At 41.8% G+C, this 23,862-nt stretch overlaps 1 pseudogene; it reads left to right on the top strand.

The window, feature by feature from the left end:
- LOC133419100 (dynein axonemal heavy chain 9-like) overlaps window positions 1-23,862 on the top strand; it is a 178,716-nt pseudogene that overhangs the window by 68,995 nt on the left and 85,859 nt on the right.

Genomic DNA, 23,862 nt, shown 5'->3' with positions numbered 1-23,862 from the left:
TGTCCACAAAAATGTGCAGCCAAATACTTCATGCTGTCGGAATGTGCAGACAGTTTTACGCGGTCAATCTTAGCTTTGGGTTTGTAAAGTTTTGTGATGTGCAATCAAATCTGAGGTAAAGACACTGATTCTGTATCATTTTCCTTCCCCATCATCCACCGCTTCTTTCTGCTGCCTGACAAGAATATATTGCTTTGAAAAGAGGAGTTTTCATGGAACTCTACATTTGCAAGAAGGAAGTTGGTTTTCTTTGTAACTGTACCCCCCTTAATCCCCCACCCATCCCACTGTGATCAATCAAACCAGGGCCTCTCTCTTGATTGTAACTGGGATTCAGCCGTGTCCAGCCCCTCATTGACTCAAGCGATTCATGCTTTTCACACTGTCATGACATGAGTCTGTTGTCTCCGACACTTGAAAGCAAATACAGAACTGATCCTGAAAACGGGAGACACCGCCAGCCTTGGCAACATGGTGATTTTCTGGCCAGGAACAGTGACGTCTCTTGTCTACTGCAGGATTACTCTTCGCCATCAAAGACACATGTCCAGTCTCATTCTTGAGGCTATGAGCTGTCTGTGAAAACATTAGAGGCATTTTAAAGCTTCTCGTTGTACATGTAACAACAGCTAGAATAAATGCACGTGTGTCTTTAACTTAAACTGATAGTGATTTTGTTAGATGATGCTGTGCTCATAAAGTCTGTATTTTTAGACCATCTTTCTTCTCCTCGCATACCATGGAAGTCCTAGTAAGCTGTTGTCCAATAACAGTTTCCGACTTGTGTCACCATCTGACAAAAAAAAAAACAAACAAAAAGCTGAAAAACAGCTTTATTGGGAATCCTGCTGTATGAAGATGACCAAAGACATCGGAAGAGAAGGGGCTGGCACGACTTGATAAATTATCCAGAACAAAAGTTAACAAATGTTTTATGCCAGCTAGGGTAAGTGGGAGCTCTGTCGCTGACTGATAACTCTGAAGTCAGAGTTATCGCTGGTGCAGAAAGACTCATAAATGTCTTAGAGTCTGTAGTAAAAATAAGCTCTATACTAAATGCAGTGTAGTACATGAACTGCAGGATGTCCAGGACAGAGTAGTCCAGTATTAGCAGTCCTGGGCCACTTTCATCACTTAGTTGTCCAGAAAAATGAATTAGTGACTCTACCCTGGACTCTTCAAGGTGTTCTGGTTTCATTTCACCTGTGGATGTGGACTCATCTGGAGACCTTAGCCTTTGGAAAGCTTGTTTATTCACGTGGTGCATCATCTTACATTAATATGCTTATTGATACAAAAACAAAGCAGAGGTGTTGACAGCTGGTTTAGGAATGATGTCACTCAGCCATTCAGACCTCATCGTTGGTTCCGTGCATCCATCCGTGGCTGCTTCATTATTCCTGAGGGATTTCCAGATACCAACCATTCTAGAGCTGACACTGGGTTTGGGGAGCGGTGTTTCCATATAACAGTCCTACTATAGTATCACTCTCAGCAGCTGTTGTTAGGTGATAGAAAAATATATCTCACAGCACAGCTGTTGCTGTCTTTAACCCATATTTTAGTCCACGTCAAAAGACAACTTGGTGATCATAAAGAGATACGTTTATCAGCAGAAACAGCTTTGCTTGGGTCACACATGTCTCAGGGTCTAAATGGAGAGACACACACACACGCACGCACGCACGCACGCACGCACGCACGCACGCACGCACACACACACACACACACACACACACACACATATGGAGATTTTTAGATACTGGACTTCATCACATTGTACAACACTTTGTCACAATTGCAGATGTGAAAGGGATTGAGGAAGTGAGGGAGCTGACAAACAGTGACTGCCAAACAAATCAACAGTTCATGGATTTCCAGTAACCAAAAGTCAAGCTGACATCATTAGCTCATCAAACACTTTAATGGTTTGATGAGCAAGATAAAGCAGAAGCAATAAGAGATCTGATAAACTTGAGAAGTTACTGTTTAAGCAAAGCAGCAGCGAGAAATCTGATTCCAGCTTCTTCAAAGTCGGTGTTTGCTCCCCGTCTTGTTGTCGCCACCGATACGGAAAACAAAGACAAAGTGTGTATGTGCTGTTTTCATCAGTTCTGTTTGATGCTCACTCACACGTCTCAGTCAGTGTGAAAATGTGTTGATTTTACCCCACATTTAAAATGTAAATTGAGAGCATCGTCAGTATGGAGCAATGGAGAAAATCAAATGTCCTTAATTTGTTATTTTTTCAGTTTTTTATAAAAAAAAAAGATATACTAACGCCTATAAACTCTAAAAAAGGAAAACACACAAAAAACAACATGTTTTAAGGCCCAAAGAGAACTAAAGAGGAAACATGGGCACAAGGCTTAGCACAACAAAAAGAGTGTACATGAGTGAGAATATAAATCACAACATGAGTTCTTCTTCCGGCTCTCGGTGAAGGCGGACGCTTTTCTGCTCCCTCTCCCTCCCTATCTGCCCTGCTGCTGCTTTTTGTCCTGTCTTGTCTTTTTAGAGCCTCTCTTTTTCACATCCTCCGAAACTCTCTACAATCATGGAATTGGTTAACTGGTCTCTCAGCACAATTGACCAAATGTTTGCGACGAGAAGCCAGGGGACAAGGGAGCCCTCCTGCCCCGATGGGGCATTTTTTGCCGGATACATGATGGACTCATGGAAGCATTGGAGGATCTTGTGCCTGTCGATTCTGTCCATCGAGGACGTTGAACATGCCTTCATAATTGGATTAATGATAACAGGATTTCTGATTTTTGGAGTGGGTGGATTCCTGGTATATCGACAAATGCGTAAGTCGTCGACAGCTGTTCTGGCCCTTTCAGAGCTGCCCGACGTGGCTGAGGGGATAAGCTCTGCGACCAACACTCTGACTTTAACGTTGGGGGAGCAAAACCGCAAGCTGGATGCGACTCTTGAGCAGAATTGCAGGCTAGCGGCGGTTTTTGAGCTCATTGGCAAGATGGAAAAGACCTTGGAGAAGTTGGAAGCTCGGCTTGGCAGGAATTGACCACAAATTCGTCTGTTTGGAGTCGCCATTGATGAACCAGAGAATTAAGGCAGAAGGAAAATTACTGGAATCCGCCTGTTTTTTTCAATACAATTGTTGATTCTATAATCTGACCTTGACAGAGCAGCCTGGCAGGCAGCTCCAGTCCGGCCCCCCCTCTTATCAGCCCCCCCAACACAGTCTCCGGGTTCGAGCGCCACGAAGCCGCGGCGCTCACTTGGATGCACCGTGCCGGGACCCCCCTTCTGATTCTGATTCTGAAAAAATGCACTTAATAGATATTATAAAGACAATACCAGAGAAGAATTAAACCAGACCGATTCAAGACCACGGCAGTTCCTACCCCTCATTGAGCTACTACCTGTCTTGTCAGGTAGTAGAAATCAGGCCCATCGTTGTGGTTTTAAAACCGCATATACCGCACACGAAATGCAGTTTGTATTATTGACTTTATACTGATGTGGTGGCCGTCATCAATAAGTAGTATGTGACCTCATGATTTATCAACTAAATACTGAAGACATATTTAGATTTGATGTGCATGGAAAGAGGTAATGTTTTAGTATAAAGCAGAAATTTCATAATGTAAGCTCACCAATTTAGCTGGTGACATCTGGTTAAGTTGTGGTATTTCTGATATCAGTAAGTGGAATTTGAGAGACTCATTTTTTCCCTCCTTACACTTCTTTTGGCCTTTTCCTGCAGTATCACTATGACTGGGGCCTCAGAGCCATCAAATCTGTGCTGGTCGTGGCAGGATCTCTGAAAAGAGGAGACCCAGAACGAGCTGAGGACCAAGTACTCATGCGAGCGCTGAGAGACTTCAACATTCCAAAGATTGTGACAGACGACGTGCCCGTGTTCATGGGCCTGATAGGGGATCTTTTTCCCTCCCTGGATATCCCCAGGAAGAGAGACCTGGACTTCGAGAAGCATGTGAAGCAGGCTGTTCTGGACCTGAAGTTACAGACGGAGGACAATTTTGTACTCAAGGTACAACAGTCCCCATAGTTTTCATGCTTGTGTGCTGTGTTTTTCTTTTTTTACATTCTGATAACTGTTAGGATAGCACATAGCTGTTGTGATTAGCACTGTGGCCTCACAGCAAGAGGGTTCCCGCAGATGGTCTCCTCCCACGACCCTCACCAGAAATAAGCGGGTGTAGAAGATGGATGGCTGATTATTGCTGGAAAAAAAACAATGTTTGGTGTGAAGTCATGTATGAAAGAGAATGCAAAGAGCGAGCAGAGCTCCTAAATGAGGGTGTCATCTTTAACAATTTTGAAAGATATTACAGTCATAGTGCTTTCATTTTCTTAGTTCACTCCAAAAGCTATTTACCTCACATCATAATGCTCTGCTGGGAAATACACATTAGTGTCAGACAACTCTGCAGCATCTGGATGAATTGGGCAAATATTGCCAAAAGCCAATCTTTGGCGGTGATACTAGTTCAGGTGCCCAGGCTGATGACCTAATTCTTGTCATTATATTACACACAGATACACATACATACACACACATACAGACAATATAAGGCTTTATGTGTCAGAAACAGAAGTGCACTGGAACAAGGGAAATAAGCACTATCTGCCTCGGGTCAAATAGACACGAGAACCACATAATGACACTCCATCAATGAAGGCTGGTGCTGCACCACGCCACTTAACCCCGACACTGTGAGAAACAGACACAGAAATAAACAAAGTCTGAGGGAGAATGGCAGGGTGATCAATAGCAACCGTACACCCCAGAGCCTGAACTTTTACTGTCTTTGTTTGTGCAGTCAACCTTTTGATTCCAGACAATGAGGGGAAAGGCTGGGGTGGGGTTGGGGGTTGGGGGGGGCGTCAGCTGAGGCAAAAGAGATGGCGTGTCTTTAGCATTAGCCTGTGCTAGCATTCGGCGTCCCCGGATCAAAGCGGTTATCGGGTGGGGCCTTTGAGAGTGTGAAGCCGTCTCTCAAAGCAGCCAGAAATCTGGTCGATCGCATTGATCGGTTAAGCCATCTGCATGTTTGAGCGCACGTGGGCAGCAGATCCCTCTTTCTAGCCTTTTCTCCTTTTTAGACTCTTTGAAATCACTCTTTGACAATGTTACACAACAGGTTGGGGAACATTTTGGAGTGCCTAAACTTTGAATTTGAACCTCCCCACCCCAGAACTCTCAGATGTGAAGACAGTATGCTAAATGAAAATGAAACAGTTCACTCATTTCATTCATATTCCATCATTTAGATTTTACAGAAGTCATTGTTGTTCAGGCTAAACATCACAAACACTGCATAGGAGTGCATGTTTACTGTGATGGAAAAACTCAGTTTCAGTCTGAAAATTCTCCAAGTGGCAAGGAACATATATTAAAGTATTAAATACGTTTTTCCAAAACATATTCAAAATTTAGACAGAAAAAGAAATGATACAAAGAAGCTTCTTTTGATTATAACAAAAGCTCCAGCCTTAATATTATTAGACATTTTCCCCACTGACTCAAAAGTTTAGAAAGCCACTATGCTTTGCAAATACTTCTGCTCTCTCAGTTCTAGATGCTTGTTTATGTAAAAATGTACTGTATACTAATCTCAATACACCAACCTGAAATATTTATCTGGGTATTACTGTTTTGTACCACCAACAGTATCAGCCCAGCTTCACAAGAACATTTCCAAGTTTGTCCACATATCAAAAATGTGGTATTTACCAATAAAAGTCCATAACTACGTGTGAAATTACTCTTAAGCTTGCTTTGTAAAGGCATGAGTCCACGTGACATGATACAGTTTTGCAATACAGTATAACTTTTGTCGCAGTTTCATTGAAATGTGAACACAGGACTGTTCCACTTTGCAAAGCAAGACTGAGGCATGTGCAGATTTGTTCTGCCTTTACCCTGTAACTGTATAACATTCTGCACTGTGGACCAGCATAGCCATGATACATTCCCGGTGTGAGTCTGCGTTTATGAATCAGCACATTTAACGTCAGTCAGTCTGTGCCTTTAGAACGAAGAAAATATTTCATTTTAAAAATAGCTTTCGCCATTGTTATAGCCGCAGGGCAGTGGTTTGAAAATATCTGTCTTTCCAGAGTCCTCTGTCATTTATTGTTTTTTGTGGTCTGAGCTGCTGTGCTGCATCAAATTACTGTCTCTAGACACCAGAATGCTAAAGATGAAATGCAGTAGCATGATCACTACAGTGTGTATGATATGCTAGGTTGTTTTGTGAAAGAAACTGTGATTCACAAAGAAATAATACAGATATCTTCTCTTCTCCAACATTTGATGGGCACAATGCATTTAATGATGCATCTCAAACATGCAACAGAAAGAACAAACTCATCTTCTTGTAGGTCTGTTCTCGTGTATAATGCGTGGACTGGCCAACATCAGCCACAGTGGGCCTAAGTGGATTGTTCTGGATGGAGACATTGACCCTATGTGGATTGAGTCACTCAACACAGTCATGGATGACAACAAGGTACGGGGAATCACGAGTGTGAAAGTAATTTGATATAGTCTTTTATTGTGGGAAAAGAAGACATAGTGGGCTTAACACTGATGGAGACAGTGGAAAACAGTGGATGTAAGAATAACTGAAGTGTTTAATGTTAAGCTTAGTGAAAAGAAAGTGAAAAGAGCTGAGCAACAGGTGATATAAAAATGTAAATACACAGAACAAAAGGAACACATTACGTTTGCATACATGCCGTGTTAAAAGGTTCTGTCCTTGCGTTAGGTGCTGACTCTGGCTTGTAATGAGCGGATCCCCCTGAACAACACGATGTGGCTGGTGTTTGAGATTAGTCACCTTGGCACTGCTACTCCTGCCACCGTATCCAGAGCAGGTACAGAAGTTTGTCTATTCCTTCATCTCCTTTCTTTTCTTTTTTTCTGTTTAATGATATCAGACAAAGTATGTCTGAAAAGAACAAAGTTTTTCCCAGTGGAAATGTTAACTGAAGTTTTAGTCCACAGAAGTCTGTATATGTCTGTATATATTTCAGTTAAATGACGTGACAGAGTCCCACGTGTCTCTCCCTTTTTTCAGGGATTCTGTACATCAACCCAGCAGATCTTGGCTGGAACCCACAGGTGTCCAGCTGGATCGAGACCAGAGAGATTAAGTCTGAGAAAGCCAACCTGTACTGTACATCCTGTTTGACAAGTACCTTCCTTCCTGCTTGGACACACTCAGATCAAGGTAACGCAGCTACCGAGTCTCCCGGCGTCGGGGACGGAGGTGTTGTTGGGGTGTGAGATGACGCTGGGAGGAACGGTGTCAGGTGGGTGTGCTGGACCGGGGAAAACAGAGGCTGACTCAGAGGAACTGGATGTCGTCCTGCAATCTGTAAGGGAACACTGGTATCCTCCAACTCATCTTAGTCGTCATTGCTCCTGCAGGAAACAACAACAGGAAGCAGAGGAGGGAGGAATATATTATAGTCAGTGACAGAAAACATTAAATGCGCCGCTGTATTGCAGAGCCTGAATATGTAAAGTGGTGTCCTGGAACAAAGGCGTGATTGCACGGTTAAATCTATCCAAGGAATGCACATTTTGACAAATGACGAACTTCATTTTCATCCTCCTCTGTTTGCACAGTGGTTCCTGTCATTTCTACTTGCAGAACAGTAATATTTGATTGTGTGATGTAATCTGTTTGTCTTTGCTCAGGTTTAAGAAGACCATCCCCATCCCTGAGCAGAGCCTGGTCCAGATGCTGTGCTACCTGCTGGAGTGCCTTCTGACTCCAGAAAACACCCCGCCCGACTGTGCCAAAGAACTTTATGAGCTCTACTTTGTCTTCGCTGCTCTGTGGGCCTTTGGGGGAGCCTTGTTCCAGGACCAGGTACTGAGTGGGCCTCTGGGGAAGTGAGACTCTTACTAATATTAAGAGGCTGCATGAGCGGTAAAACGAATGGGAACACCTCGATTATTTGTTCATTTATTTATTTATTTTAAGTTTCCTCATAGCTCCTCTCTAAATAAGTTTCTTGCACTCTCGTGATTCAAGCCCTGATAGCTATTATACAATTCGGTGATGTGTTTCTATTTATGAAATGTCATTTAAATGTTTTTTTTTTCTGTAGAAAAAATGGCAGTATTTTTTTCTGTGGGGGAGATCTTCATCTGAAAATGAAGTGGACTGGATTCCTGCTCAGCAACACACGAGCACGCTGAATTTAAATGAGCGGGAGAGCCATGGCGAGCAGTTGCTTAGCAATCCAGTTAGTGCTGTACAGTAAGCGCGTCCATCTAAGTTATGGGATAAAACTGCTCTCCCCTTGGTACAAATGTACTCCACTTTATTTTCCCATCACTGATGCATTTAAATGCTAAGTGGTTTTATTGACTGGAGACTCGGTGGTGAATAGAGGAGACAGGTACTGAGGGGTGGGAAGAAAGAGAGGAAGGCTGGGAGTTGCTGGCCAGCAGGAGATGAGGTTTCTTTTTCTGTTGGAATCACACAGGTGGATAAATGAGTTTGCCTTCTCTCATTTTCCACCCTTCAGCTTTCGTAGCTATATTGTTGCCATTCATACGTCCTCTGGTTTGTGTTCACATCAGTGTGACTCAAATGCACAAAGCCGAGAGGAAGTCATTTCATCACGTGGATGACTTGCCTTCCTCCTGTGTGTGTGTGTGTGTGTGAGTGCAGCTGGTCGACTACAGAGTGGAGTTCAGCAAGTGGTGGGTCACCACGTTCAAAACCATCAAGTTCCCGTCCCAGGGGACCGTGTTTGACTATTACATCGACCCAGAGAGCAAAAAGTTTGAACCTTGGTCCAAGACAATGCCCAAGTTTGAGATGGATCCTGATATTCCACTTCAGGTACGTCTTCAGGAGGTTTTACGGTTAAATTCTGTTCATAGACTGTCGAAAACACACTGCTAAAAAAAAGTACCCACCTGGATTCAACTAAACAAAAAGAGAAGAGCCTCCCACTTGAAAAGTATTGCAGAGATTAATGTGTCAAAGACAATCAAAGGTAGAAAATAAGAGCCTTCCTCTGACACATTTGTGAAGAGAACTCGGGGTGTCTGAATTTGGTGCAGCTGTACATGTAACACTTATTACTGAGAGGTTTGGATTTACCAGGGATCATACATATTTGAGTCTGGAACAATGGAAAAATGATCACGTGCAGTGATGAGTCCAGATTTAATCTTTTTGACTGATGGATGCATCTGGGTAGGAAGAGCAGTGGATAAATGATGCCCGCATGTTCCTAGCTATAGTTCCTAGTGCCCACGGTCAGGCCTGTGAGGGCAGTATCATAATGAGGGGGTTCCCTCAGTTGGTCATGTCCAAGCATCATTATGTGTCCAAAAGGTGAGGTCAGCTGACCACCAACATGTGCTGATCATATCTGAAAAACTCATTTCCCCCCCCCCTCAACTTCAAGATGGTAATTATGAGAAACAGTTATGATTGTGAAATCACATTTTAGTTCAACTGTGCGTTTAACTTTAGTTAAACTAATAATCGCATATTAATCGCACATTTATTCACACATTTTTTGCTGTTCTAAATTACCTTAAGGTATTTTTAAAAATGTTTTGAATACTGTTAACAACATGAGAAAGGGCACATATGCTTGCTTTATGCCAGTGTTTATTCAACTTTCCACAAAAAAAAGATTTTGACCTGAATGTAACATTTCTTCATAAATACAAACACAATGTAGTCCCCAACTTTACACTTGTAAAGACTAACTTAAGATTCCTTGTTTTTTTAAGCAGCTCAATGTAAAACAATGAACCATATGCATCACAAACATTGTACAAGAAGTGCATTTGTCAGTTACATTTTCCATGTAATTATATCTAACCTCATATGGAGGAAAATAAAAGGCTCAAAAAATATCCCCTTCTAAGTGGGATCAAAATGCCTTTTTTGCAAGCTGCTATCCAGCGTTGTCTGCTTTTGACGAGCGGGGGGATCGGCGGGGCGGGTGCGCGCTCGCGCTCTCTGCATCGGTCGTGTGTTTGGCTGCAAGGGGTATTTGAGACTCGACATACTTCGATGGTAATTCATTTCAAATCAACGGTACATGCAAATACCTTTAGTCTTGTCCAGCGAACCATCAGCATCTTTTTGAAAGTGAACTGGTCGTTCAAAAGTCCCTTTTCATTCTCCATCTTTCCTCGCTTTTCAAAAAAGTTCACGCAGTAATCCACCATACTGTAACATTTCACAGACCAGACGGAGACGGGCTCTTCTCTTCCACTAGCCAGGAAGGTAACGAACAGGTTTACAGCCATAAACAGAGAGCAAGGCAGACTAGAAGTCTCACTTCCCGGGCTGATTCCCCAACAACTTTATTTAGGACCCCTGGAGAAGGAACTAGGGGTTCAGCCCCCCCTCCCTCTATGCCGACCACCGGCACTCTTCATGACATCACATGCAGTCCTGTGACAGGCAGAGAGACGAGAGAATACAGGCTGATCTCCCTAACTTTATAACTCTCCCATATCAGGGTCGCTACAATACTTTTCCTCAAGCTACGGTGCCGTTGACCGCCAGGAATTCTATAATGCGCTTCTTTTTTTTTTTTTTTAATCCTGCGCGTTAATCGTGTGTTAAAAAAATTGTCGCCGTTAAGAGGCCGTTAATTTAATGCGTTATTAACGCGTTAACTTTGACAGCCCTAATTTTAACCCTTTTTTTACGGATACACTGATCAGCATAATTACGTTTGGCAGAGGTTTGGCAGAAATTGCCGTAGAGGAATTCTGTCTGGTTTATTCAGCATCTGTAGCAAGGACATATTTTGTTCTTTGTTATTGAAATTAAATTGTATATGCTCTTTATCTGTCTTATGTAATCATGTGATGTATTTTGGTAAAACATTATGAGAGACATACACCTTGTAAGTTTTGAAGATAATTTCTGTGCGGTTGCTTTGGTTCTTGTGTCCAGGCATGTCTAGTCCACACCACAGAGACGATTCGAGTTCGTTACTTCATGGACCGCCTCCTGGAACACCGCAGGCCAGTCATGCTGGTCGGGAACGCTGGCACTGGGAAGTCTGTTCTAGTCGGGGACAAACTCCAATCGTTGGATCCAGAGAAGTACATGGTCAAAAACGTCCCCTTCAACTATTACACCTCATCTGCTATGCTCCAAGGTAGGAACCGTTTACACCCTAGAAAAACTGTTCCAGTATTGCAGCTATTGAACATGATCAACCCCCACAGGTAGCAACCTATGTAGCAAGATGTCTTAGTTATTAATTCTCAACAAGATATATTGATTGTTTCTCTTGGCAGGAGAACTAAATGTGTATGTTTGCAATGTTGATCAGAAAGCAGATGAGTTTTATTTGCAAAGTTGTATTCATTAGTTTCAAGTAAAGTTTTCTTAGACTCCACAACACCAAAAGGATGTATAAAAAGTAGATGATGATTTTTGGCTGTTAGTGTTAATTCAATGGCTTCATGGCAGTAAAAATGCAATGGTTGAGCCTTTTAGTGTCCGTCCTGGAGCCCCTCAGGTTTCCAAGTCTTTCTGCTTGTAAAACCATATTATCAATCTATAAACATTTTTCAAAATGTCTATCGACCCTGTTTTTGTTGACTTGTGCATGTTATTTAAAAAATGTACAAGGTGAGTCTGTAAAGACAAAAAAGGGAGGTATTTAAGGTTCTTCTGTTAAAATCCTGTCTTACACTGAGCCCTGAATCCAGAGCTCTGAACTGCTTCAGCTGTTTGGGTCCAGCTTTTTCATCGCTCATGCCTTCCTTACCGTTTCTGCTCACTGCTCCTTCACTCATCTCCCACACAGCTGTGCTGGAAAAGCCCCTTGAGAAGAAAGTAGGACGCAACTACGGACCTCCCGGCAGCAGAAGACTGATCTACTTCATAGATGACTTGAATATGCCCGAGGTGGATGCATATGGCACGGTCCAACCACACACACTCATACGGCAACACATGGACTACAGCCATTGGTAAGACTGTCATTTAGCGTTCTTCTTTTCATCATACCATATGTAATGACAAACATTCAGTTTTAAACAATTTCCCAAAGTTTGTTGATAGAAAAGGATCCTTCAGTATTGGGGTTTCAGCATCTGATAATATAATACCCTGGTGGTTCAGAGGAGCATCCTGTCTGATTAAAAAAAAATCATTTTAATATTAAAGGAGACCTCAGCCTGAGTAACAATATTCTACAGTTTTTATGAGTGTCAAGAGCAGCAGCGTGTGTGATTCCCTGTAAAAGGATTTTGTTGCTCATCTCTCTGACATAGTGCTGCCATTCTGGACAGAGATTCACTGCGTCAGACACTGGCTGACTGGCTTAGACACGGTCAGCCCATTAGAGATATGCTAGGAGGATTTCAGGTATGAAATTGAGAGGAAGGAGGATGCTACTCAGCCACGCCAGCTTAAGCGGGAGCCGAGGCGTCCATATCAGGAAAAAGCACGGAGAAGGAGTCTGTGTGTGAGGGTCGTATGTGGATGTTTGCAGGGTTTTTAAATAATGATTTTTGTTCTGTGTGTGTGTTTGCGTGTGTGTTCTGCAGGTATGACCGTAATAAGCTGCTGTTGAAAGAAATACACAACGTTCAGTACGTGTCCTGCATGAACCCCACAGCCGGCAGCTTCACCATTAATCCACGGCTGCAGGTACATAAACACACTCACACGTTTACTTCAGCTGGTTAAACAGGTCACAGCTGAAATTACAGTCTTATCTGGAGAATTATAATAAAGGGTCTTTTTTTTTTCAAAGAAAGGATATTTAAAGCGACACTACGTAACTTTTCCACCTTAATATCATATTTCCAGAGTCATTGTGATGGTACATCAACTTCCAACAGGTTTAATGACACCTCTGTCATGGTCTGAGGTAGGGCTGGGCGATATATCGAGGATAGCCGATGTATCTCGGCTTCTACTCTGTGCGATGTACAAAATGACTCTATCGTGCATATTCGAATATAAATTTTCACGCATTTTGCTTTTAGCCGCAGGCATTAAATTACAGGCTTTTCTCACTCTCTCGTCTCGTCTCTCCTTCTCTGAGACATAAAACAAGCGCACCCTGTTACACATGTCAGTCACGTGCTGTCGTGTGTGCATTATCATTGGTCCTGCTGGTGTCAGCGCTGCGGTCCGGGACCAGCGCTCACTTCCACCCCGCTTTAACTTTACTTTAACTTTCCCAAACTCGGCCTGTTTGCGCCGTGAGCTCAACCGCGCGGTTGCTACGCGCGGCGGACTCTTTTCAAAGCTAACTTAGTAAAGACGGGAGGGATGTTTTCTCCTCGCACGACGCGAACGGCTCTGAGGAGCCGCTCAGCGCGACACGCGCAGCCGAGCCTTTAGGCTGATTTATGGTCCCGCGTTACACCAACGCAGAGCCTACGGCGTAAGTGCGCATCGCCGCGTACCCTACGCCGTAGGTTCTGCGTCGATTTAACGCGGAACCATAATTCAGGCTTTTCTCTTCCATAGCTGAGAAACGTCACCTAGTGTTGCTTAAATGTGGCCACATGAAATCAATCACTATCATTGAAACAAAGTCAAACAACACTATATGACGTCATATTTCTAACAATAAGTGAAAGTGATGCAAAGTAAAGGAGGAGAAGATGAAACATTGCAGTCCCTAAACCTACAATTAGTCTTAATATAAAGGTGCTCTAAAAGCCCTCCTGCTCAGAGCAGCTCATCCTGGTAAAACCAGGTAAACCCAGGTGAAACCTGGTCATCCTGGTAAAACCAGGACCAGAAAATGTTCTTAGCAGATGTTCCTCAGACGGGGAGTCAGAGAGATGCAACGTGCACTTTGTATTTTGAAATTACACTTTTTATGTTTGTGCCACTCACTGCTTAGTAACTGTTTAATAAATACAGTTTTGGTAAATTTGACTTATTCCCCGTTTTTGCAGGAAAGTTTAAAATGAGCATATATTAATGCAGTATGAACAAGAATGTTTTAATGTAGACATATATAATCATCATACTGGTGTGATTGTATGCATCAAAGTGTTAATTCAAGGCTAAGGCAAAATATCGAGATATATATCGTGTATCGTGACATGGCCTAAAAATATCGAGATATTAATAAAAGGCCATATCGCCCAGCCCTAGTCTGAGGGGTCTGTATCGCCTTCACTGGCACTATGTAACTTTGAGGAGCATGGTAGGAACCCTGCCACACTAAAAAACTACACATTTTTACGGCTTTGACTGCTTTACGGCATACGTCACTTCCCCCTCCTTCCCAATTCGCAGTCGAGACGAAAATGGGCGGGGCTTGGAGCGCAGCTCCGCAGAAGCTGGTAACCCGTTGCTGCGTTGTGGCTGCAGCAGCTCCACACAACAGACGTGGGGAAAAGATTGCTAATGGTTTAACTTTTCACCGCTTTCCTGCTCGGAGGCAGAACCACGGAGGCCGGCCAATTATCTGACATAACAAATTAAAAGAGTAAAAGAGTCGTCGGCTCGGTTGGATCGCGGCTGTAACGAGTCCGACCAAACATAACGTTCCTCAGTAAACAAACAAACACGCACACAGACGGGCGTCGGATCAAAACACGGGTTTATTAAACCACAAACAAACACTCACAGACCGGGGTCGGATCATTCAAACGGGTTTTATTCCCCACTTCTCCAGCTAAACGCAGTTGTTGGCCAGCTCTCTGCGGTGCGATTAATTTTGTTGAGGAAAAAATATTAACTATTTGATTTGTAGCTGCAGAGGAAAAAAATGATCTCACGAGGAAAAAAAAATATTGCTCACGCCTCGGAGCCTCTTCAAAGCAGTCAAAAAAAAAGAAAAGAAAAGTAAGAGATATACAAAACATGTACTGTATGTTGTACTATTATACTAATTTATTGAAACACATGGCGAGTAAAACATTTACCAAAGCAGCTGCCAAACACTCCTAAACAAGGTAGCCTAAGACGTGGGTTGTGCAGAACTGCGGCAGTAAATCCTTCTAAAGAGTGGCGCTCCGACGAGGAGCTCCATTCTTTAGTAGGGATTTCATATGGATCCAGACCGTTAATAATCATTATTTTCTCCATATACCGCTCCCTGGCTTCCTTGTTTAAGGTATCCCGGTAAATTCCAGTTCCTTTCCAGCAGTTTAACATCTTTTTTTTTGCGTTCCGTCTGTTCACTTGGTGAAACAGAAAAGCGTCCCGTCTTCTCTCAAAACAAATGCACGCGACGGGACAGGAGTTTTCCGGCAGTACGCGCTGGTGCTCATGGGAAACGTAGTGTTCTTTCTGGTAAAGCACTACCGCTTTTGTCCAAAAGATGCCGCCAAACTCAGAAAAGCTGAAAGTTACGTTGTGCTGCTTTAATATTTCATATTGTTATTAAAATTTTAAATATAATGTGTGTTTTTGAATATTTGTGAGACTTTCACCGTATCATTTGTGTGCATTTCTACTACTGTCTGTGCTCATAATTTTATTTTGTAATTTTCTAAGAATAGATTGTCATGATTTAATATTCAGATGGGCTTGCAGTTTTTCTTGTAGCTGATTTACATATACTCTGTCTCAGACAAAAGTTGGTAAGATTTTCAAAGGTTTTTCACTGTGATGCAGTTTAGAAAAAACTGGATGATGAAAAAGGCCCTTCAGACAGATGAGACGAGTCATCTGCTGCAGTGTGTATAACTCCCTTTTAGTTTGTAACTTCTGCAGACTTTTTATATGCGTAGCAGCACGACACATAGTGGGAAAGGGATGGCTTCTTTAATTTGTCCATTCATTACTGTGGCCAGTCATGCAGAGCTGATGTGATGTTGACAAAACTTTATGGAAAATTGAATTCCACTGCATCTCAATATTATAATTCAGCATTTAGAAAATTAAAGTGATTTCCCCAAGGGTGGTGACTAATTAATTCCTTGTTTATATCACAGACAAAACTGGTGTCACGCTGCCTCTGAGGAGCAAAAAAGTGACTTTCTCATGTGGTTTTCTTGGTTTCAAAGGTTGTTAGAGTCACATTTAGAGAAGCTGTCTGAGGTTCAGCTTGTGTCTCAACACCATGTGCAGGAAGCTCTACTGATGAAATGATACAATTATGCTGCACATTGATGCCACGACAAAGTATCAACTTCAAATTATACAACACAGTCAGGTTCAAATACTGAGGTCAAAACCTTACTTTGTCATATTTTGGAGAAAGGTGCACTTCATTTTAAGAGAACAAGTACAGGATCTGCCTTTAAGAAAGAGTGTGATGCAGGATATAGAAGATTTGAAAGTGAATATTTTTTATGAGTGACAGATAAAATTCACAGAATGAGAAGGTGACAGTGAAAAGCAGGCACTCTGATGACACGTCTCCTGACAGGTAATGGATTATTTTCTGGTTTGCACCTTATGGATGCCACGGCACATCAGGGTAATCTTTCCTTGAGCAATTGGAACGGTTGATGTTTGACCATGACAGGACATGTCAGGTGTGACGCTGTAACAAACATACATCAGGCATGCTGTCATGAGCTCAGGGATGGTGCCACAGAGCCAAACTTGGGATGTCTATGTTAATGTGGAGACTTTTTGAAAACAGCTGACAAAGATGATGTACAGCTGCAGATTACAAATGTCAGGATGACGATGCAAGATCCTCAGAAAGAAAAAGGAGAACAACTTAAACATTAGGGAGAAAATGATTAAGTTCTCCTGGGACATTCTTGAAGGGAATGTTTTCAGAAGCAGCAGTTCAGAGAAAAATAATTTGATAATATTCCTGTCAGGAACACTTTAAAGATCCTAACAGGAAGCGAGGAACACAAACACGCCAATAGTTTGGAAGCTTAAAGCTGCTCAAACATGACTGCAATAGAGGTGAAGGTTGCAAAGGTTAGCTCAAGGCTACAGCATTAGAAATGAGATTGCTCTGTGATCTTCATGTCTTTACTTTATGATGATAGTCGTTATTTATCAAAGTCAAAACGCAGAAGAATGCGTGAAAGTACACTTTGTTCATTAGTTTGTTGAACCTGGCCCAATCTTTGGCCCACTTTCCTTTTGTGAGCAACATTTTTCTCTCTTAGGGCCATATTCCCACAGTCAAAGTAGTACGTTATTATTCACTTCTTTTCACAGATTCCCCTTCAGATGGAGGTGTGCTTGATTTTACAAGCTTGTACAATAGTTTTTAGTTCGCTACTACTGTCTGCATGTATATTGATCTGGAAACCTTTCTCAGGGCTTTTTCTAAACGACGTGCTGCAGCTTACAAGCTTGTTTAAAATAATGTCTTGGCGTTATCTTTGAGCCAATAATACTCAAATGACTTTTCAAACAGGCTGCTGCAGCAGCAAAAGTTATAAAGCCAGTCTGAACATGGATAGCACACTCTTCCTTAGTAATTAAGTTAAATGACAATATAATCTTTACACTTTATTTTTAGTCACCTAAATAATGTCCTTAATGCATCCATCCAACCATTTTTTACACCTACTGAAGCCACTCAGGGTTGCAGGGGTCTCCTGGAGCCTATCCCAGCTCACTACGGGCAAAAGGCAGGGGCACAGCCTGGACGGTCCATCAAAGACCAAGCTGTATTATTTATTTGTATCGCTTTTATTGTTGTATCATTTTTTATTAAAGGATAGTCCGATTTTGATGGTCCAGGGACGGCATCCGGCCATGTTTTGGCCATGTGTGTTGGAGAGCTACATTTCAGAGTTTTTGGACTCAGTTACTTGTGGACGTTACATGTTTCACGTCATTTCTCTAAAATGATGGCAGCATGGCTTAGGGTTGCAAAGTTGTGTTCTGAAGGCTTGAAGGAACAATGACCAATATGACTAAAGCAAAACAGACAAAACAAAGAAAAGAAAAAGCGTGATTCTCAGCACATACACCTCACACCAACTGTCTAGCACGGCGCTGGATGGTTGCTGAGTTGGGCTTGTTTGCAGCCACAGGACCGGGGCACCCTGACCGGCTTTACTATGAGAATGGATGGACAATGAGTTGTCTAATATCATCATCCACAAAACAATAACTTGAAATTTTTGCTGCTGAAGGTAGAAGCTTTTTAATAATCAGATGCACTGAAGTTTGGTTTAAAGTTTGTTAACTTTAAGAAAGAGGGTATCATTTCTATACGCGACTGTATATAATTCTGCACAAAATTCAACTGTGGGCAAAAAAAAACAACATATTTTTGACTAAGCCAGGTTTTTTCAGCAGTGATGTAAAAAAAAAAAATTAAAAAGCTTTCATACCGCAGGCAACATACGATATTCAGCTGGACCCTGAGGTCGCCGTCTGTCAGCCTAGTTATGAGCCAAGCCCCCCATCATAAGTAGGAACACACTTAAAAGGACACATGTTATGTTCTTTTTTCAGAAATTGACACAATTTCCTGAGGTCTTAATGAAATGTCTGTGGCATCTTTTGGTCAAACTAGTTCAGCTCTTATAGTAGACTTGTAGTTTACTAGACCAGTCTTGAGACCAAGACCGATGTCGAGACCACTTTTTTGTGGCCTTGGTCTTGTCTCGGTCTCGACAGTCTTTGGTCTTGGTCTTGTCTTGGTCTCGGGTCTCTCCGCCTCGCCATGTCTCGCACTATTGTGATCAGCAGTTCTATGGGCTCAAATTAAAGCCATAAATATTTTGTATTTTTGAAAAGATGTTCACATGTGTAATAAGGTATAATAAGCTGTATAAAACAATTTGTGCTTGTGAAAATAAACTTTGTACTTGTAGAAATATTTTGTGGATGTGCAAAAAATATTTGTACTTGTAGAAATATTTTGTGCATGTGCAAAAAAAATTGGTACTTGTAGAAATATTTTGTGCATGTGCAAAAAATATTTGTACTTGTAGAAATATTTTGTGCATGTGTAGAACATTTTTGTAGCTGTGGAATTAATTCGTCTGTGTGGAACATTGGATATACAAAGCTACAAGCTTTTTTTACAACTACGAATTATGGTACTGTTTTGACGTGCCAATAATAAGAGCCAATCAGCGATCTTTGGCACGGGTTTCAAAGCCAGAGCAGTGGATAAAACAGAGTGGCGACAACTTTTGACACACACACAGACACATGGTGTAGGCATGGCTAGGCACAGAGGATCCAGGTGAGGAAACGGTAACAGGGAGCCAGGAGGTCTCATAGCCCGCAGCTACAAGGGGGGGGGCCCACAGAGACCATCCCGGCCCGGACGGATAGAGGAGTCCACACCACAGCGGTGAAGCCGTGGTGCAGAGCTCCACAACCATCCAGGCCAGAACCACCCCCAGGACGATCCCCTGCAGGCCAGAGTCACTCCCAGCATGGAGACTCCCCATGAGGAAACACTGGAGATAAAAGCTACAAGAAAGCAGGATAAAATACATTAAAGGAGTTTAAAAAAGTATAACATAACATAAAATCCTAAAAGTATGTCTAGAAAGCAAGACATTAAAAACTAAAAGAATAAGACAGTAAAATGTATAAAATAGACCATAAATAACAACTAAAATATTTAGATAAAACATGAGATTAAACAAAAATAAAATATGATAAAAAAAGGATAAACTAAATATAAAACAGAGCAGTAAGATCCAATAAAAATAAGGGTGAGCATAAGAAATTTAAAAAAGCCTTCTTGTCATGTTTCTGCTCCGTCTCTCTTCACAGCGACACTTTGCAGTCTTTGCATTGTCTTTTCCTGGAGCCGAGGCCCTGAGCACCATCTTCTGCTCCATTCTGTCTCAGCACCTGAGGGGCGAAGGCTTCAGTCCCACCCTGAAGAAGGGCTGCCCCACTCTGGTCCAGCTCGCCCTGGCCCTGCACCAGAGCATCTCCTCCTCCTTCCTCCCCACCGCAGTCAAGTTCCACTACATCTTCAACCTACGTCACCTCTCCAACATATTTCAGGTGATTTTCAGACATCACAGATGCTAGATGGATTTACCAATGTGCCACAGACAGTATTTAAGAAGACTAAAAGGCAGAAAACATAGTGTCCTTTTTATTCTCCTCACCTCCTCTTCTATTAAGAAGGAAACACATATTTTACCTTTAATTTTTCTTCCTCTGGGGCTTTTCTTCTCACATGGGAGGAGTCAGGCTTCTGTTGCTAATTTCTCAGCTAAATGATTATTGATTGAAGAGCTGAGTCTAAAGCCTGAAAATAATTCTGAAATAAGCGTGACTGAAAATACAATGAATTTAGTTTTCCATGGGTGCTCAAATGTATTTAAATGAATATAATATCAGAGCGCCAGGGCTGTCAGGGGAGAAGCTCCTGAGCAATATTTCTGTCAGAATCCTCCACAGTTTTAATGGAGGGCAGGCTCTTTCATTTAACACACTCAGTTGTATAATTAATGCTTGGAGCCACTCGCATATAGGAACTTAATTTGTCATTATTCGAGTCGGGATTGAACAAACTGAGCCCTGAGTTCTACTCACTTATTTTTCTCTTTCCACAGAATCGGTGTACTACTATACTGTATTACTTTTTAAAGCTTGACTATTTGTTAGTTAAGAGATTGATAAGATGGCCAAAACACAACTCACAGTTGAATTAGGTCAGTTTAAAGCAAAATGTGTTCAAAACATTTAAACTTAATTTATATGGTAATTTTCAAATACAAATACAAACCAAAGTGTTTCAGAAAACAAAAGAAGAATTCAAAACAGACAATATTTGAAATGAAGATGAATAATACTTCTAAAAGCAGATTACAAAAGCTGCAAATGTTAATATTAAAATAAATGAATTTAAAGCCAGAGAACAAATAGAAGGGACAAAAGTACATAACCTCGCAAAGAGCATTTCAAAACGAGCGTGTTAGATTTAAGCTTTTTCAAAGAGGTTAGTTTTAACCCTCATCTTAAAAGCAGAAAGGCTCTTTGTCTCGTACCCAAACTGGGAGCTGGTTCCACGGGAGCAGATCTAGGTAAGTAGGAGCTTCATCTCCCATTATCATTCTGGAGATTCTGATGTCTGCGTGAAGAGTTCTGCTGGGAGATAAGGAAAGATGGAGGCATGCCCTTTGTATGTAATGAGAAGGACCGCATCCTCTATTTTAATGTAAATGTGAAGAAGCTAACATGAGGGAAATGGGATTTCTTTTGACAGTACTTATCAGAACTCTGGCTGCAGCAGGACCGATCAATATTCTGGCTGGCTGCTGTATCAAATATGCACATAGAGACTGAAAACTGGGGATCAATGCCAGCAGGGCTTCAGTGAACAGACGGACGCTCAAAAGACTATAAATACTGTTTAGTATCTAAGGCGTTTATCTGAAGGTGTAGTTTTTATATGTGATGTGTGATTAGACCTGTTGTATAATTTTCTTCATCCGCATGAAAGTGTTTACACAGAGTCACGAGGAGATGGAACTCGGACGCTCGTTATTCTAATTAGCAAATATAACGTTATTCTGTGTCAAAACATCATCATCACTTCATCACTCACGTCCACACAAACCGGAGCTCTATCATAGTGAACTTTTCCATCCATCCATCTAGGGCTGCACGATTCTGGACAAAATGAGAATCACGATTTTTTTGCTTAGAATTGAGATCACGATTCTCTCACGATTTTTTTCCAATATAAAATTTATTGCACTTATTACTTTAACTTTGCAACAGCTGAACAAAAATATAATAACAATAAACATCTCTTGTCTTCTTTACACAAACCTTTGAATAATTTAAACAATAATAACAATTTTGAACAATATTTGTTCCTCCCTGAGTTGAACACCCTTTCAGAAAGGGGACTTGTAACAGATCCTGTAGTTCTGAGGCAACAAATTATTCCTCTGGCTGCTTTTTGCTGTAACAGCTGACATTGAACATAAAAACAATAAACATCTCTCTTGTCTTTAAATAATTTTAACAATAACAATTTTAACAATATTTATGTGCAATATGTGTCAGGTGATGAGAAAGGTAGATGTTTCTCCAAATGTAATCCACAATCATTAACAAAATATAACAAACATGACAACATGATAGTTGACCATGACAGGACTACAACAACCTAGAACATAGGCCTAGTCCTTTTTTTATGCAGCCATCTTTAAAAAAAATAAATAAATAAAATAAAAAAATAAATCGTCGTCATTTGGAAATGAGATTGCGTTCAAGCATGAATCGAGATCGCGATTTTTTAACGATTAATCGTGCAGCCCTCCATCCATCCATCCATCCATCCATCCATCCATCCATCCATCCATCCATCCATCCATCCATCCATCCATCCATCCATCCATCCATCCATCCATCCATCCATCCATCCATCCATCCATCCATCCATCCATCCATCCATCCATCCATCCACCTGAGGTTCTCCACCACAACTTGAAGCTGTGATGACTGGTGGATAATGAACAATAATTACTTCCAAGTCTCATCTTTTAACAGTACTACGATACTGACAGTTGTGGTTCTGAATAGATTTGTTGTCGTACTTTGAGGTGACACATTGGCTTGTCTAAATTACCAAACACTGCTGGAGAAGGATTTTTTCAACCACACCTCCTCACTTGGTAAATCCTTTTTTAAAGTGGCTTTCATTAAAGGAACTTCAGAAAGAAATAGAGAACCCAACAACCTCCCCTTCAGCATACTAAGACAATGTTGCAGGTTTGAGTCTTTTGCACTTTAACATTAAAACCTAATTAACAACATACATCTCAGCCCTGACGACCTGGAGGCTTACCCTCCAGGCCCTTGATCATCCACATCACTGTCTTCAAGCAGCAGAGATTTATTTGCACCAAAAGCCTTAGAAGCTGGTGTTTAAAGAGACTATTCTGCCTGCTCTGACAAAGTCTTTGTGTTTTCTTTAATTGGCCCGGACAGCGAGAGTGGACATCCAGTAACCACACAGAGGAAATAGTGTCAGAGCTGTCTTGTTATTCCTCTCAGCCCACGGAAAGAATATAAAGAAAACTAAAAATGGGACTGCATAGCGCGTTCCAAGTTTTTCTATTCTTATTCCGGTCCTGCTGCAAACACCTGACGACACGAGGGAAGAGGTGAGCAGCCTCCCAGCCTCCAGCTCAGCCTTAGCTGTAATTCCCCAATCAAACCTCTTTGCTCTTGCAGCTTCACTTGTGGGAAAGCATTTGGTGTGACAGTACAAACACTTCCTCTCATTTTTAGTGTGAAACCTAAACTGTTGTTGGTCATTTTTTTTCTTCTGATTTTAGGTTTCACAAGTTTGCCTCAGCTGAAATAATTGGGGGAACTTTTTGTGATCCTTTTTTTTCCCTTTCACTCTGGAACTGAGATGTACCCAAAGGAAAGCCTCTCATTATGATGAACTCTAATGAGCCAAAAACTGAGCACAGAGACTCTGTATAAGCTGGCAACGATCTCTTTAAAGGTGTTTTCAAATGTGACAGAAAGTACAGGCCCAGAAAGAAATCAAGACTGAATCTCTAAAGTATTGTTGCTGTTATTTGCTTACAGGCTAGGAGGGTTTGTTGAATCGTAAGTGGGAACTAATGTCAGCTTTTCTTCTCTCTCAACTTTGTCCCCCATTTGCTACTAGCTTTTATTTAAGTCTTCCATTTTTTTCCTTCTCCCTCCGTCTCTCGTACTTTTGGAGCATTCAGGTTGATCAATACAGTGGCTGATAAGTCAGAGTGCTGTGAGTGAAGTACAGTAACCCGATTCCTAATTGGACAAGACAAACAGCCCAAACAGTTTGGCATCCAACAGGGAACCTTGTCAAAAAGCCGTGTTTGCCAGTGTCCGTTCACTGCCATGACCGGTGGGCATATCCACAGGCCTGTCTTCTCTCCGTCAGCCTAAATGAGCTCCTCAGGAAGGGATGGCTGGGAAGATGGATGGAGTGAACAAGGAGAGAGGAGTGTAC

Source organism: Cololabis saira, chromosome 19, assembly GCF_033807715.1.
Source record: "Cololabis saira isolate AMF1-May2022 chromosome 19, fColSai1.1, whole genome shotgun sequence".
In the NCBI taxonomy this organism is placed as follows: Eukaryota; Metazoa; Chordata; class Actinopteri; order Beloniformes; family Belonidae; genus Cololabis; species Cololabis saira.
Note: the sequence above shows the minus strand (reverse complement) of the source record. Positions and strands in the feature narration are given on the sequence as shown.